This window comes from Dermacentor albipictus, chromosome 6 (assembly GCF_038994185.2).
Source record: "Dermacentor albipictus isolate Rhodes 1998 colony chromosome 6, USDA_Dalb.pri_finalv2, whole genome shotgun sequence".
NCBI lineage: Eukaryota > Metazoa > Arthropoda > Arachnida > Ixodida > Ixodidae > Dermacentor > Dermacentor albipictus.
In genome coordinates this window covers 137,415,616-137,432,166 of record NC_091826.1, presented here as the reverse complement: position 1 = coordinate 137,432,166, position 16,551 = coordinate 137,415,616, and the positions used below count along the sequence as shown (strand labels likewise).

The window sequence follows — 16,551 nt, the reverse complement described above, 5'->3', positions numbered from 1 at the left end:
TAACGTAATCGTCGGTAATTTTTTTTAGAACATTATCAAAAAGCTGGTCTAGAAGTGGCCCTGAAAGGTTTACGATAATCTGAAGCGAATTTTTGCGCATGCCAGGGGCGCGGTCGGACATCTTTGTTCAAAACGCGCGTTCAGTTTCGCCTCACGCGACTGGCCTATCTATGCCGCGGCGGCGTCGGCACGGCCTAGGCCAATCGCGTGAGGTGAAACTAAACGGGCGCTTCCTACAACGATCTCCGATCGCATCTCAGATGAGTAGAAGCGTCGATGTTGACTGTAAGAGCCATGGTGCAGTTCCAAGCACTGTTGCCCGCATGGCTGGTGCGTCTTCTACTAAGTCACATGAAAATGAGCCTGTTAAGAATAATGAATCCATAATACCGCCTTTAGTATGCTACGATGATTACAACCAAAATAGGAATGAGATCCTGCAAAGAAGAAATGGTCACGTCTTGCCAGGCGGCCAGACCAAGGCCTTCAGGCCAAGAGTGCATGAAATGAGAGCATTGTGACCAAGCAAAAACACTTTATTAAAATGTAATGCTTCAGCAAGGCTCAAGCAAAAAGGTGCGAGAAATGCAAATAGAAGTAAAAGTACAATCGCCCAATTTTTTAACCTGAACGCGCGAGCATCGACCGGCCAGTCGATAAGCGCCGTATAACGGAGTACAGCGGCAGCCTGGCAGAGTACAGCCTGGCAGAGGGAAGCTGCATTGGACTGTGCATTGCGCGCACGCGCGTATTCTCGCACACTTCGCCGCTGTACTCCGTTATACGGCGCTTATCGACTGGCCGGTCGATGCTCGCGCGTTCAGGTTAAAAAATTGGGCGATTGTACATCAACAATGACAAAAGTCGCAGAAAGTATTCTTAATGAACTCAAAAGTGAAAATTTACCAACACATAAACAAAATTCGAAGTACACATGGAAAAATGACCGGAAAAACATGGAGTGTTCTAAAGTTTCTCATTTATAATAGTAAAGAGCACGTGCTATAAGATGGACTAGACTTATGCAGAAGTAACATTGCAGCGAATGGAAGAAGTAGACTGAAAAATCCAAGAGTTTGAATTGGATGGTAACTGCCTCCAAGCAATGTCACCAATCAGCTAGAAGCTTGAAAACAGCACAAGAAGTAACACCGCATACCATCATAAAACCATCCTGTGACAGAAATAAAAGAATGGGAACAATTTGAAATGGGAAATATTGCCTTTAGGATATATCAAAGTACGTAATGGGCGAGAAAAATAAACACACAACAAAAAAGCACTAAAGTGAAATTAGTATAGAATACTTAAACTGAGGAGTCAGTGTAACAAGTGAGCACTACTGTAGTACAGTGAACGATGAGACTGAGTAATTCTGTATTTTTCCACCCCAGAACATGAGAAATGAATGTGCAAGCCTCATTTAGAAACTTACATAAACATGAAAATAAACGGTAATGCACAGGAAGCTGCATTTTGGAAACCAGCAAGTACATTAGTACACTGACATGTCCCACTTTTCGCATATCTCCAGTCTCCTAAAGTAAAAAAAAAGCACTCCGAATGAAAAAAAAAAGGTTCAACACGTGTAGCCCAGAGCAAATTCTTCGCCAGTTCGCCCAAGTTTTCAAATCCAAAAATATTTGCGCCAGAGTCCAGGCACAGTTCCACCAGTGTTTACCAGTTCACTCCCACTTTCACGTCCAAAAATATTTCGCACAGAGTCCAGGCAGAGTTCATCGATGAACAGTTTCAGAGCACACTACTGAATATCCTGCAGTCCCACTGGAAATAGAACAGCCGCACATGCTGGTAGTGGTTTCGATGTAGACACACGTGCTGCCCTGGACAGGCGTGCCCAGATATCTACACTGGTGCTCTATTTTGTCGAAGTAAACACAGTGATGCAGTACACTGTAGTTGAAATAATTTGAATGCACAAGCTTTGGCTTCACCCGAAAGTATTGCCCACATACCACTGCTGGCATATATACGAACTTACTTTTCACTCAGTAGCACTGAACTTTAAGGGTTCCCTATGTGGGAGCTATGTGTAATACCAGTGTCACACGACCACTCTTCATCGCGATCAAGCCCGATCCGGACCGAAATTCTCGATGCGATTGGCTCACTCGCGCGGCTTGCTCAAAGGAGTCAATCACGACCAAGAAATTCGATTTGTAATGGACTGGATCACGATCGAAAAAGACCCCGTGTGAAATCGGTATCAAGTGACGCACAGATGTACAGTCGTGAGCACGCTTAGCGTAAACATGGGAGCGCGTGCCGCACGGTGCTATCAGCGACGCCTACCGATGCGAACGCGAAGTTCTGCACATGCGCAGTACTTTTACGGCGTGGCTATTTTACCATGGCGCACATTGCGTCATCGGAGCGCACCGTCGTCGTCTGCTATGTTTTGCCTCTGCTGCTATCGTCGGACTTACAGCGATCTGCCAGTTAGTATCAATGAAACAAGAGCTGGCTAGGTCCGTGCGCCAGTACCGGCCTTCGATTTACTTTTAGCTTAGACTTTGCGTGTATGCAATACCAAAGAAACGCCCATTGAATGACGTTTTAAAACAATATTACTACGTTACTGCGTCTCTTGCCTGCTTCTGAGGCTACTACCGTTCTTTCTTTTTCACTTTGTCCTTATTTCGGAGCGTTTGCTTGGGTTCCAGCTTTCGCCTTGCTTTGCGCAACGATTACTAACAACAAAACATGTAAATAGTAAAATATAGTCAGTACTAGTCTTCCAAATTACGTATCGTGTTATCGGATGTGACCGAAACATAATGCACGACAATCTAGCCTTTTCATGTAAAAATTATAAAACGTTTATTTGCTTCAAACGCGCACGAGGAATTGCATGTCTCAACAACACCTCAAAAACACAATAAATAGTAGGTAAAGAAAGAGAAAACAGCAGCAGCACTTGAGTTTAGTAGCGAGTCATTTCACCATTCCCACCAACGACAGCTGCCATTCGAGATGGTAGTGAGGCATAAAGTGCTGGCACAAGTGATTGGTCAGCACGAAGGCACTCCCACTGCTGTCGAACTTCTTCCCACAAGACGTCTGCAGTTGTGGCGTAAAGAGGCTTCTTCGCAATGGCAGCTTTCATACGACCCCATACATTTTCTATTGTATTCAGGTCAGCGCCTTTCGGACACCCCTCTAGCACGGGGATCTGCTTCTCTGAGATATATTGTTTCACAATCCTGCCCGTGTGAACGGGTGCCTGGACGTGCTGGAACAGAAAATTCCGCTCAGGAAACCAGTTTTCAATGTAAGGCAACAATACGTCGTCAAGACTACAATACTTCACCGAGGTCAAAGTGCCATGGATACGTTGCAATGGGCCGAGGGCATGTCGGGATATGAAGCCCCATATATTCACGCTTGTTCTTCTACTGGACAACACACTTCGCACGTTTTCAGCACCATATCTGTAACACAATGTCTTGTGAAAATTTACCTGGTAGATGATGAACAAACGCGCAAGTAAATCAGCCTTACCGGGTGCCTGAGAGTCGCCAAACACGCGCCCTCTGGTCCTGCCGCGTGGAAAGGTAGACTCATCAGAGAAGATGACGTGACTCTAGTCCTCGCTTGTCCATGGAGCAAGCTGCAAAGCAAACTGCAGCCTTGCGTTCTTGTTCGCCGCTGTCAGTAATGGTTTCCGTGCTGCCACGCGACTGCGAAACCCTGCATCCTTCAGTCGACGGCGAACTGTAGAATCTGAAGCGTCGAGGTCTAAGGCTTCACGAATTGCTCTAGCGGAAAGGAAAGGATCCTGGACCACGGCTGCGATGATTAACGCATCTTCATCCTCCGTCGTAGATCTTGGTGGTGGCGCCCGGGGACATCACGGATGCGTCCTTCATGCTTAAAAGCCTGAATTATTCTATTCACGGTCTTCAATGGCCTGTTAACCAATACTGCGATTTGACGTTGGGTATACCCCTTATACGCAAGATGCACAATTTCACGCCTCTGCTCCTCGGGAACCCTGGTCATGACAGTATGCCGTCACCTGTGGGACGTTCAGAAACAGCGTCTCTATTTATATATTTGCTGATGGTATGCTGGGTGGTGTGTGTGTGTGTGTGAAAACTTTTATTGTACTGAGGTCCAGAGGCTCGACTTCTCAAGCCAAGGCGGGCCGCTCCCACGTTGGCACTGTCAGGCCAAGCCTTTCAGCGACATCATGGGCCCTCTGGACTGCCCTTAGTTGGTCCTGAAACAATGGGCTTTGAATCCTTTTCTCCCACTGTGTCCATTCTTCAACGAGGTTGGGGAGAGTCGCGGGACACCCCGCCAGCATATGTCTGATTCCAATGATGCCATTACAATCATTGCATTCCATCTTAATCTCCCTCTCTGGATATATTTTATTAATGGTGTACGGTGTGGGATATGTACCCGTTTGCAATAAGCGCAGTGAGACTGCCTGAGCCCTGTTCAGTTTTGTATGTGGCAATGGGAATTGTCTGCGTCCTAAATAGTAATGTTTGGTAACATCATTGTATGTTAATAAATGATCTCTGGATTCCCTCACTTGATGGTGAACGGCTCGGTTGTGACTGTCACGGTTAGCAAGTCCTCGTGCCAAGTCATGAGCAACCTCATTGAGGTTTACCCGAGTCTCGTCCACTTTCCCCATATGCGCAGGAAACCATCGGATTTCAGTTGTCATAATCACAATGTTTTCAAAAAGTTTAGCTGCAACTCCAGCTACGTAGCCTTTATCAAAACACTTTATAGCGGTTTTCGAATCACTGTAAATGAAGGCCCACTTATTACTCCTGATGGCTAGAGCAATTGCCGCTTGTTCCGCCACCGTGGGGTCCTTGGTAAAAATTGTGAGAGCGTCTTGCACCTTCCCTTGATAATTTGATACAATGGCCGTATAGGCTTCTTTACCGTTCACCCAGGCGGCATCAACTATAGCTGCCAGTTGGTTCTGCTGCTCCATTTCCTTCAAGAGTGCTTTAGCTCTTGCCTTTCTCCTTTCGACATTATATTCTGGATGCATGTTTCTGGGGAGAGGGTTGGTTCTGATCTTGCTCCTAACTTCAGTCATTAATTCTACTTCAGCCTCTATTGGACTCCTCGATGTATTCAGTTCTGCACCTATTGCCTGTAATATGTTCCTGCCAGCTCGTGACTTTGTCAATCTTTCGTGTTGCGCTAGCTGTTGGGCCTCCGCAATTTCTTGCATTGTATTGTGCACCCCTAAACTCATGAGTTTGTCGGTTGCAGCGTTACTGGGTATACCTAGGGCTACTTTAACGAGCTTCCTGAGCATCACAGTAAGTTTGTTAAGTTCTGCCTGCTTCCATTTGAATAATCCAGCCACATAAGTGAAGTGACAGAGAGCAAAGGCATGTATTATCCTCAAAGCGCTGTCTTCTCCCAGGCCTCTGTGTCTATTGGTAATTCTCCTTAGTAACCTAATGACCTCATCTGTTTTATTCGAGATATGTTGTATTGTTCTGTAGTTAGTATTGCTTCCGTCTATGTGATACCCAAGAACCTTGATTTTTTCAACTTGCCTGATTGCGGATCCTTCATGAGTATATAAGCACACTCTTGGCTCATCTTCCGGAATGTAACCTCTTGGTTTACGACCTTTTCTGCAATGTTTAATGACTAAGAGTTCTGATTTGGCTGCCGAGCACTTCAACCCCATGGCTTTCAGTGTGTTCTCTACAACGTATAAACTTTCCTGTAATCTGTTCTCTGTCTGTCCTATATTGCCCTTGGCACTCCATATGGTTATGTCGTCGGCATATATCACATAACGTATACCCTCAATTTTCTCCAGATTTCTTGCAACCTTGGACATTGCTAAATTGAATAGCATGGGTGAGAGCACAGCCCCTTGTGGAGTGCCCCTATTTCCCAAATTCTTAGCTTCTGATTTAAGCTCACCCAGCATGAGTTGTGCAGTTCTATTTCTAAGAAAGTCCTTAATCATGTTAAAAAGTCTCTTACCCAAACCCATCTCCGAGAGAACGTCAAGTATTGCCTTATGCTTTATACGATCAAAAGCGTTTTCCACATCCAATCCCAAAAGAGCTTTCGTATGCGCTGGGCTAGCCTGTATAAGTTGATGTTTGATCAGCAGCATAGCATCCTGAGTTGACAGCCCTGGACGAAAGCCGATCAAGTTGTATGGGAGGATCTCGTTCTGCTCAACGTATTTCGTGAGTCGATTTAGGATGACATGTTCCATAGCTTTGCCTAGACATGACGTTAAGGAAATAGGACGGAGGTTGTCTAGAGTGAGTTGTTTGCCTGGCTTTGGTATGAGGATAGTATTGGCCACCCTCCATTCCTCTGAGTATACCCCTTTTCTCCAACATTCATTGAAGTGTTCAGTTAGATAATAGATTGATGCATCATCTAGATTTCTTAACATCTTGTTAGTTATTCCGTCAGGTCCAGCCGCCGATCTACCATTAAGACTGTGAAGAGCGGCCCTCACTTCACTCTCACTGAAGTCCCGGTCAAGTTCTTCACATATGCCTCCCGTATACTCGGGGCTCTCCTCTCCTTCGTTTGGTTGTTTAAGTGGGAGATATTTGGCTGCGAGACTATCCATGATATCCCTCTCTGTTTTATCTTGGCTTTCCTGATGAACCAACTTAGCTATAGCTGTTCTCTTGCTTGTCCTTGTTTCATTCTCGTTGAGCAAGTGCTTGAGGAGGTTCCAGCTACCTCCATGTTTGAGCCTACCATCAGCCGAATTACAGATCTCATCCCACTGTTGCTTCACGAGTGTTTTCGAATGATCATCAATTTCTCTGTTTAATTGCGCTATTTTTTTTCTTAGCCTTCTGTTAAGTCTCTGCGTTTTCCATCTCTGTAATATAGCCTGTTTGGCCTCAATCAGATGCGCCAGCCTGCTGTCCATAGCTTCAATATTTTCCTCTGTCCTGATTTCTTTAGTGGCCTCCTTGACGTCCTCTCTGAGCTGGATGACCCATGTCTGAAGGGGCTCCTGCTCGGCATGTGGAGGCCCCACTGTCCCTCTGTTCGCCCTAATTTTTCTGAAGTGATCCCAATCAGTGAATTTGAAGATTCTTGTTTCCTGTCTCGGTATGCGTATGGTTATGTGTATGATGTAATGATCGCTTCCGAGATCCAAGTTTGAATTTTCCCAATTGGCTCCTCTTGAATTGTTCACAAAAGTAAGATCTGGCGTGGAGTCCCTGCTTGTGGAAGTGCCACAACGGGTGGGATACGCAGGATCAGTAATCAAGCATAATCCCAGATCCATGGCAAGACTCCATAGCTCCTCTCCCTTCTTTGTGTTCCAAGCGTATCCCCATGTATGATAGGGAGCATTAAAGTCCCCTCCAATAATGAGAGGGAAGTTTTTGGCAACCGAAAGCACCTTGTTGAAGAGGGCTCTAAACCTTTGTCTCATGTCGTTAGGACTGCTGTAAATATTCAAGCAGAAAATGCTTTGCGTCTTACCTCTGTTTCTTTTAAGTATAATCTCAACTAGAATAAATTCAAACCTGGAATGTCTAAGGTGAATCTCATGCTCAATGTACGGCAACTTTTTGTCAATGAGGGTCGCCAACCCCCTCCCCATTCTTTTGTCTCTACATATAACTTTGTACCCAGTGAGCATAATTTCGTCCGCTAAGGTTTCCTGCAGCATAATTACCTTTGGCCTGGCCTCAGATGACCTGATCACCTGTTGCAGTGCTGCTTTTTTGTGTTGGAACCCACGACAATTCCATTGCCACACGTTAAATCCATGATTACTGTCCATTGTTATTAGGTGAGGATGCCTTTCTATTACCTGCTATTTTCCTCTTTGTGATGGCCCCCGACAATCCAGGAATGGACTTTATACTATCCGCCTCCGATGGCAGATACTCATCGTCGTCATCCCCTCGTGCCTCCATTTTCCTAAGTCTTTTCTCTGCCGTTAGCCTCCATTTCCACAATTTGTCCACTTTAAAGTTGGTCGTTTCCACTGTCTCTCTTAACGCTTTAATTGCCTCTTTTATTTCACTGAGGGCTGAGAAGACTGAATCACCCTCGGAACTCACCGCTCTCTTTTTAGGGGCAGGGGAGCTGGGTTCCCCTGGATCGTTGCTTTTGCTCACAGGTCTATCTATCTCTACACTAGCAGGGCTTGACTGCTCTTTTTTACGAAGCTCTACTACCTGCCTGGTCAATCCTTCATTAGCTTTTCTTAAAGAGGCTACTTCTTTAATTAATTGCTCTATTCTGGCATCATTGTCATCACCCACAGCTGGGTGGTGGCGTGATCTTTAAAATAAAACGTGCGGCAGCCGGCGCGCAACATAGCAGACGATGAAGGCGCTTTCCGGTGACGCGATGCGTGCGGTGGTAAAATATTCAAGCCGCAAACGCACTGCGCATGTGCAGAACTTCGCGTTCGCACCGGCAGGATCGCTGATAGCACAGTGCGGCACGCGCTCCCGTGTTTACGCTAAGCGTGCTCACGACTGTACGCTAGAAAAATTTGTTGCACATGGACAAAGAACTACGGCAGGTGGGCGACTAAGTACAGCGCGAAGGGCGCGCAGCGCACAGTCCGACACATGTCCCAAACTGCAAACAATTTAATTACCTGGAGCATACAAGTTTTATTATAACAAGGTCATACCCGACTCACTGACGCAGTATCCACAAATGATTTATGCAGCGTACATAATGTATCCATTCGCCAAGTAGAAAAAATAACACGCACAAAGCTACAACGGGCGCAATATATTACTACCATCTGAGACCTCAAATAAAATCTAATTTGGCCGTTTCATATATTAAACCCAAGCTCTCCGTAAGATCATGAAGTACTCATCACGTGGGTAAAGGGGGTAAAAGCACAATCGAGAACCTGAAGCGCAAACGATAACAGCATGGCATGGTGCACGCAAAATTCTGTCAGTGCGCTGTTGCGCGAGAGAAGAAAATAGGGCGGGCACTCGACCTCACCTCTTGGGATGCCGTACTAGTGCTATATCATTAAAAAAAGCCTGTTTGTACAAGTTCTTTTGTCTGCAACGCTCTTGCTAAACGGGAGACTAAACTACCACGATGACGGCTCTATTGCGGAGATCGGCAACATGCGCATGCACAGCAATTTTGCCGCCTTTCTTCGCATTCTGCAAAATGCGACTTTCTTGTTAGGATCACGCATAGGAGCTGATCCCGACGCTAGAGACACACAAGCACGATTTCGTCCCTCAAACTTTCGTCCTTTTACTGCCCTTAACACCCTAAAAACAGTGCCATTGAAAAAGCGCCTAACATAACATGACGATGAAAGAAGAGCTGATTAGTGCCCTCTACTCGGCGCCCTCCAATTGAAAACACTACTGATTTCCAAAATACAACCCCACATGTAGATCGCACAACCCAAACTAATCACAGAATATCGTTTTCTTGACGGCAAAACACTGCAACACTTACATGACAAAGGGCAGCGGCAGCACATTCAGAACAGCCACAAACATGCCACAGCGCAATGCGAGTGGGATAACGCAACTATGCCCGGCTTAAACATGTCGCTCAACCCAAACTAATCACAGAATATCGTTTTCTTGACAGCAAAACACTGCAACATTTAGACGAAAAAGGGCAGCGGTGGCGCATTGCAAACTTACAATGCGCCTGTTCTTACACGCCTGTAAGAACAGGCGCAAACATACCACAGCCCAATGCGAGTGCGATAACGCAACTATGTTCGGCTCCAACAGATTGCACAACCCAAACTAATCACAGAATATCGTTTTCTTGATGGCAAAACACTGCAACACCTAAATTACAAAGGGCAGCGGCAGCACATTCAGAACAGCCGCAAACATACCAGAGTGCAATGCGAGTGCGATAACGCAACTATACCCGGCTCAAACAGATCGCTCAACCCAAACTAATAACAGAAAATCATTTTATTGACAGCAAAACACTGCAACACTCACATGACAATGGGCAGCGGCAGCTCATTCAGGAAAGCTGCAAACAGACCACAGCGCCGTGCGAGTGCGCTATGCCCTTCTCGCCCGGCTGCCCGGCTTCACAAATCACGTAGCCGCCTTGGTCACATGCCAATTGAAAACACTACTGATTTCCGAATCAAAACCACACAAAGAGATCGCATGACCCAAATTGATCACAGAATATCGTTTTCTTGACAGCAAAACATTGCAACACTTACATGACAAAGGGCAGCGGCTGCCTATTCAGAACAGCCGCAAACACACCACAGCGCAAAGCGAGTGTTATAACGCAACTATGCCCGGCTCGCCCGGCTGCCCGTCTTCACGAATCATGTGGCCGCCTTGGTCCCATGCTTGGTCTTGTAACCGATGTGACGTGGTATCGCCACCTTGCGCAAGGTTGGATCGCGTTGATGAGTTGTTGAATATTGTAGAAGCCGCTAAATAGGCTGACGCGCCGTATTTTCATTTCCTTTTGTTGGTTGTAACTTAAGTATAGAATTGTTTTTGTATTTGTCTTGTATGTGAAAGTGCTTTTATATATTGTTATGTAATTGGAAAAATGTATTGTTTCACCACGTTACATAAATCTGTATTTTTTTGTTAAGAGAAGGCATGTATTGCTGGTTAAAAAAAAAAATGTTGGTTATAGTGTGTTTTCAAAAACGCATTTTATCATTCATTTAGACATGTTCTTGAAGATATATTTTATGTACCCGTGTATTGTTGCGTAAAAGTGTTCCCAAACTGTCTGCTGCCAAATACTGTAGGGGCAGGGGCCTTTGTCAAGCCGCTTAATATAGCGGCTTTTTTTGCTCCTGTCCTAGCATTTGTACATGTAATGTTGAATGCTGAAATAAAGGAATGGAATGGAAAAAGGAATGGAATGTGGCGCCTTGGTGTGTGCGTCTTGCGTGTCGTGCGCATTGCGGTTTTGTAGTTCTTGACCCGTGAGTCATGTTGCGCAAAGCCAGACGCCGCGCGATCTTCCGTTTATCTTTCGCCACTCCACCTGAAGCAAGAGCGGCGAGCTGGAAGTTGCCACTGTGCGTTCTGCAGGCCTTTCAGTTTCTTCTCTCATTTCGGACGCTTTCCGCTTTCAGTGCCACGTCATTGTGGTTACCCCTTATGAAAATATGAGATGAGTTTCACATGAAAGTCTGACGAGTTCTGACATCACAGCCATTAGACTTTCTGATGAGTTTCTTTGGAATTTTCTGATGTATTCCTAATGTCATTCTATAACATATTGGCCACCGTCTTTCTGTAGAACTCTTGACGAGTGCTTTTCTTGTGAGCATGAAATGTCTTCCTAATGTGCGCTCCAAAGCAGTTTTCTTGTGACTTTCTCACGTCTTCCTAGCGAATCTCTAATGAGCTTATACATTAGACTGCCGGTGCTCGTATTACTCCTATAACAAAATTGGCCACCACGTGTGGTAACATTTTCTCATGTGTCCCAATGGCAGTCAGACCTTATTTAAATATGTTACCTGTGCGTGACTATCTTTGGTGCTATATATATGCAGCCTGTATGCATGTATGTCCAGTGAAGATGCAGCACTTCTGACATGTACATGGGCATTACATATGCTGCATGTTAGACATTACGCAACGAAAGAAATTTAACAAAAACATTTATTGGGCATATCAATGCTTCCTTAAATGCAGAAGGAGGTTAAATGAAAGGAAAACACAGTATCAGCCTGGTTACGGATGTGATATCTCCCTTTCATTTAATCTCGCTACTTATCACTGAGGAGAGGCTGTTCTTGAGGTGGAGTGTCGTCATCTTGAAGTAAGTGCATGTGTACCCTGCATGGTAGAAAGGACAGATAATTAACAAAACTTGGCAATCAACCACAGAAATACACGCTGTATCACTTGCTGCAGAACGGTCTGGAGACGTTATAGCTAGTTCTGCGAAAAATTTATGTGGTGTCGGTTCACACAAAGTTGAGGAACCACTGTGTGGCCTTTGGGTGCAGCAGTAACTACAGTAAGCAGAAATTGCTCTTGGCTGAACAAATGTGCAACATGGATCAGCTGTGGCGTGTGTACATGTCGTGAACTACTTCAGCTATATCGGTTTCCACTTGACAAAGGACAGCAGTATCTGTGGATTGCTAGCGTGAATGAGAAATTCTCACTAATTACTTGGCATGGAAATGAGCGTAGGAGTGTTTGTGTATGGGCAACCCAATGCATCCCAGAGACATCCAAGTGCCAGTCGTTATAGAATATTTGCATCAGCTACGGGCACAGTTCTCATACATTCCAAGCCTACTATGTCATGCATGTGTTGGCCTCCTGAATGATGGCATATATCCCATTCAAGAAATACACCACACCATGTCTGGGGTTTTTTATCATTTACACCCGAGCACTGCTTTCAGAGGGAGGGCACAAGTTGAAAAACAAATGCGTAGAAGCATGACAAACAAGCTTGCATAAAAATAATTTAATAAATAAGCATGGTGGTTGCTATGCCACGTCATTAGAGAGTATTCCTCTTTGTCATGCAATCATAATGAGTGTCGACTGACACACGTCCCATTTTTGGCTGTGGTATTCTTCACTGATTTTGTTGTATCAGTCGGTTGCCATAGGCGAACGAAACAGATAAACAAGCTAAATCCAGTGCACAGCTTGTCGTGTCAATGCATGGTCAAATAAGACGAGCACACTGGTCCTTTGAGTGAATTATGGTGCCCTCCTAGGCGCATGCTGAGGCACCGGCTAGTCAGCGTGCCCGATGTACATTGGACCAAATATGCACGTGATCAAAAGAGTAGCCTACATTAACCCTGAAAGATACGAGACAAATTTTGGGTATTTTTAACTAAGCAAGCCTCCAATGCCTGGGTGCCTTTGTCAATTCACTTGTGGACTGCAATGCACGTATATTTTCAGCAAAAATAAATTAGGCAGCATATGCACAACAGTCATGTTGTATGGTCTCCCTTCCCTCGCTGCGCAAATTTCGTCCTGAAAAGTTACATGAACTGATTGAATTGAAAATTGAATCGAGAAACGCAAGGAGGCAAGCGAGGCTTGCTTGGTTAAAGGTAGCACCAAATTTGTCCAGTGCGTGTCAGAGGCACTGTGCTGTATTCCTTTCACATGTGGTCAAATGTACATAGCACAGACTGGCTGGTGCCTAAATATGTACCTGTGAGATCACCATATTTCATTCAAAAGACCAGTATGCTCGTCCGACTTGGCCACACATATCTGCAATGGGGCTTCAGGCCAGATTAGGATTGTTTATCTGTTTTCACCCATGGCTGAAAATTGGCAAGAGAAATCAGTCAGGCGCACCACATAAATAACAATAAGTGTGAGCCAGCCCCCATTATCAATGCATGAAGAAAGGCATTCTTTGTAGATTACAAGGGATAGAAATTAGTCTGTGCCTATTTACTTCTTTTTATGCAGACACCATTTACCATGATTTTATGCCTTTGAATTATAACTTCTGCCATCCCTCTCAAATTAACTGGTGCACAACACAAGTGCACATCCAGTGCTATTTTTGTTAGTCCTTCCAACAACTTAAACAGTCAGTTGTTAGCCAAGGTCATGTTGCATAGTCTCCCTTCTCTCACTGCGTAAATTTTGTCCTGAAATGTTACATGAACTGATTGGTAAATTCAAATGGACACTACAAGTTTCGCCGAGTGGACACAGCTGGTTCTCAGAAATGCACAAAAACAGTGATGGGTATCTGTTGGCATCCTGTAGTGTGTGCAAACTAGCTGTGACATTGCTGCAGTAAACACACTCACAACTGCTACAATGCCTACCAGCATGAATAAGGGCAGCTTGCAAAGAAAAGAATACGAAGAAAGTGAGAGAAAAAATAGAAAGCTTACCAGAAAACACCTCACTATTTAAGTAACTGCAGCACAATGAATACTGGCCTTCCTATTTCATTTCAAGAAATTCTAGTTCATCAAATGTGTATTTGCCAGTGACAGTTATTCTGAGAACAAGACAGACATGATTGTAAATATCAATGTTAAACAATGGTAGGCACACTGCGTGCTTAGACCTGTGACATATATGGCACACTACACTTCGAATTCTTACATGGACAAAAACAGCACATGTGTGTATCATAAGCAGAAAGGAAAACAGGGAAATATGGGCTACAGCATAAGAAACAGTTCCAAACAAATAAAACCAAGATAAAAATAACATACTGTGTAATAGGCAAAAATAAAATGGACTTGCAGCCAAGCAATTGATGCGAGAAAAATACTAAACGTCAGGACATGCGACGTGTAGTTTTAACAGAACAAGATAATGTGTGCATAATATCTACAAACACAAATAAGCAGCAAGTGGAATGATGTTGCAGAAATATTTAGCCTATTTAGCAAGATGCATTAAGTAATATGTCGATACACTTATCCACTAATGATACCGAGATCCTACTTTTGTGAACACGTACACTTAAAGCATACCTGACATATCCATCCAGATTACACGCCGTGTTGCTGCAGCCATGGCCACGGGTTATGTGGACACTGTTGTGGGTCACGGCTTCACCACTACAAAGCGAATTCTGTGTTAACTTATAGCTGTGGCACAGTAAGACTATCACATAGTGAACACATGCAAGGAGCATGTAAAAACAGTCATGAAAACAATGCATGCACTGGTGCAGGGTGGCAACAGAGCACAAAGTCAAAGTTACTGATGAATGTCACGATAACAGGGACCCCTTCAACAAGGCAAAATTTCACACGCAGGAGCAGCAGGGCATTAGATGAATGTTTGTTTACATAACGATTCTAGAGTTTTTTTCATAACTTTAAGTAACTATCCCTTGTAATGTTTACTTACGTCGAAGTTATGGCAACACCCCTTCAAAACAAACCTGTACTAGTAGCACGCTGTGATTGCTTACATTTTTTTTCCCCAATACTCCTCGTAAATCGAAAACCTTGTAAGCAGAGATTATCTACAACGTCGAATCATTTATAAGCGAGGAAGCGTCATAGCAGTAAGAATCGGTCAAGAGGTAGATGAGTCGTTATCATGCGACTTCAGCAGAAAAACGGGAGCTCACGCACAAGCGCGCATGATGAACACGATTATTTCTGAACGTAATCTTTCTCATCAGAAGAAAACGCTTATCAAGATTTTCAATTCTGCATTATGGCAATTAATTCGCGCAACTAAACTCTGACACCCAGCAAGCATCGGCATAGGTTTCACTGTTGTCGTGGGAGTTCTCTTTCCTACGTTCGCAAGGCACCCTATGCCCACACGAGAAGCACGCACAACACGTGTGTAGTTAGCAAGCACGGTTACTCACCTTTTGAACGGCCCGACGCGGTCGAAAAGCGCCCTCCAAGTTGCCAGTGCTTCGATGCTACTCCCAGCAGACATACCGGTGCATAGTGGACGAGCAGTGGCACGCTAACAACACGCATTATTTCTTCGCGACGTCCACCCAACTTTCCACGACAACCAGAGACAAAGGGAACGCACTCCACAGCATGAACATCGTTGGTCCACATTTCGCTGGCGCGCCACGCACACGGCGAGTTTGCAGCGAGACACAAGTTGTCTGTGGCGCTTATGCGCACGCGAACTAAGTCACATTTGGTTACAGCAAACACAAAAACACACGATCTAACAAGCACATCGTTGCAGCTCGCACACCCGACCGACTCGAAAACAGAGCGACAGGCTGATTGGATTGGATTGGATAGGAAACGGGACGGTAGGTGGCGCCACGAACAGGTCGGTTGGGGCCAGCCAATGTCTCGGCTAGCGTCATCTGAGGATTTGTGCGGCTGCCTAATTGCGCATAGCTGTTGCAAGACAAAGAGAACCAAAGATAAGTCTATATTGTAAGCTATAGCTTGGCATAGAAAGAAATTCTATAACGCATTTTCAATTTGAATAGCTTCGGCTATCTGCAGCCAGCAAAAGCATGGCCTTCGAGATCTGAAAATGTTAACCCTATAAAAAGCCGTTGTGGTGACGCTATTCGAACGATTTTCACTTCAGTTACCTCTCATAAAAACCGTGAATTACGCATTTCGCTGCTCCCCGTGCTACCTGCGCCGTCACTTCAATTTAAATAACTTCCTGCTGTCGTTCACATCAACTATATAGCCTCAGACATCGTTGACGCGATCTCCGAGCGACACATGTGCAGTGTGCGATGTTTTAGTGCCCGTTGCAACAGTGTCAGTCGGAAATCATCAAATCTGCTCGTGTGGCGCAGCTTACACCCCTGTCGTCCGTATCTTGCTTTCGTGTTGGCGTGTTTAACGTGCGCGGGTTGCACTCCTGTCGCTCGTGCCTTCCGTGTTGATCGTGCTACCCACGAAGATTCCTCGAAAAACCCACATGTCTCGGCAGCGTGCATTTGTCCTATGTGGTATATGCCAGAAGTGTGCGCTGGCGTACGATGTGCGTGCAACCAAGTACTACAGTGCGTTCCAGCAAATAGACGCTGCCGCTTACGCGCAGTTTCTTTTCCTTTTCTTTTTTTCCCCGTCGTGGTTGCTCAGTGGCTATGGTGGTGTTGGGC

The 16,551-nt window shown here is 45.0% G+C and overlaps 1 protein-coding gene and 1 long non-coding RNA gene across 2 annotated transcripts in view; both read right to left on the bottom strand.

Annotated features, from left to right (window-relative positions):
* The window catches only part of LOC135902292 (chitinase-3-like protein 1), an 830,286-nt gene that overhangs the window by 207,790 nt on the left and 605,945 nt on the right, over window positions 1-16,551 (bottom strand). The window lies entirely within an intron of this gene.
* On the bottom strand, window positions 11,616-15,702 carry LOC135902291 (uncharacterized). The gene is made up of 3 exons (XR_010564480.2): window positions 15,322-15,702; window positions 14,465-14,551; window positions 11,616-11,810 (listed from the first exon to the last, which is right to left on the bottom strand). It is a non-coding gene; the product is annotated as an uncharacterized lncRNA (long non-coding RNA).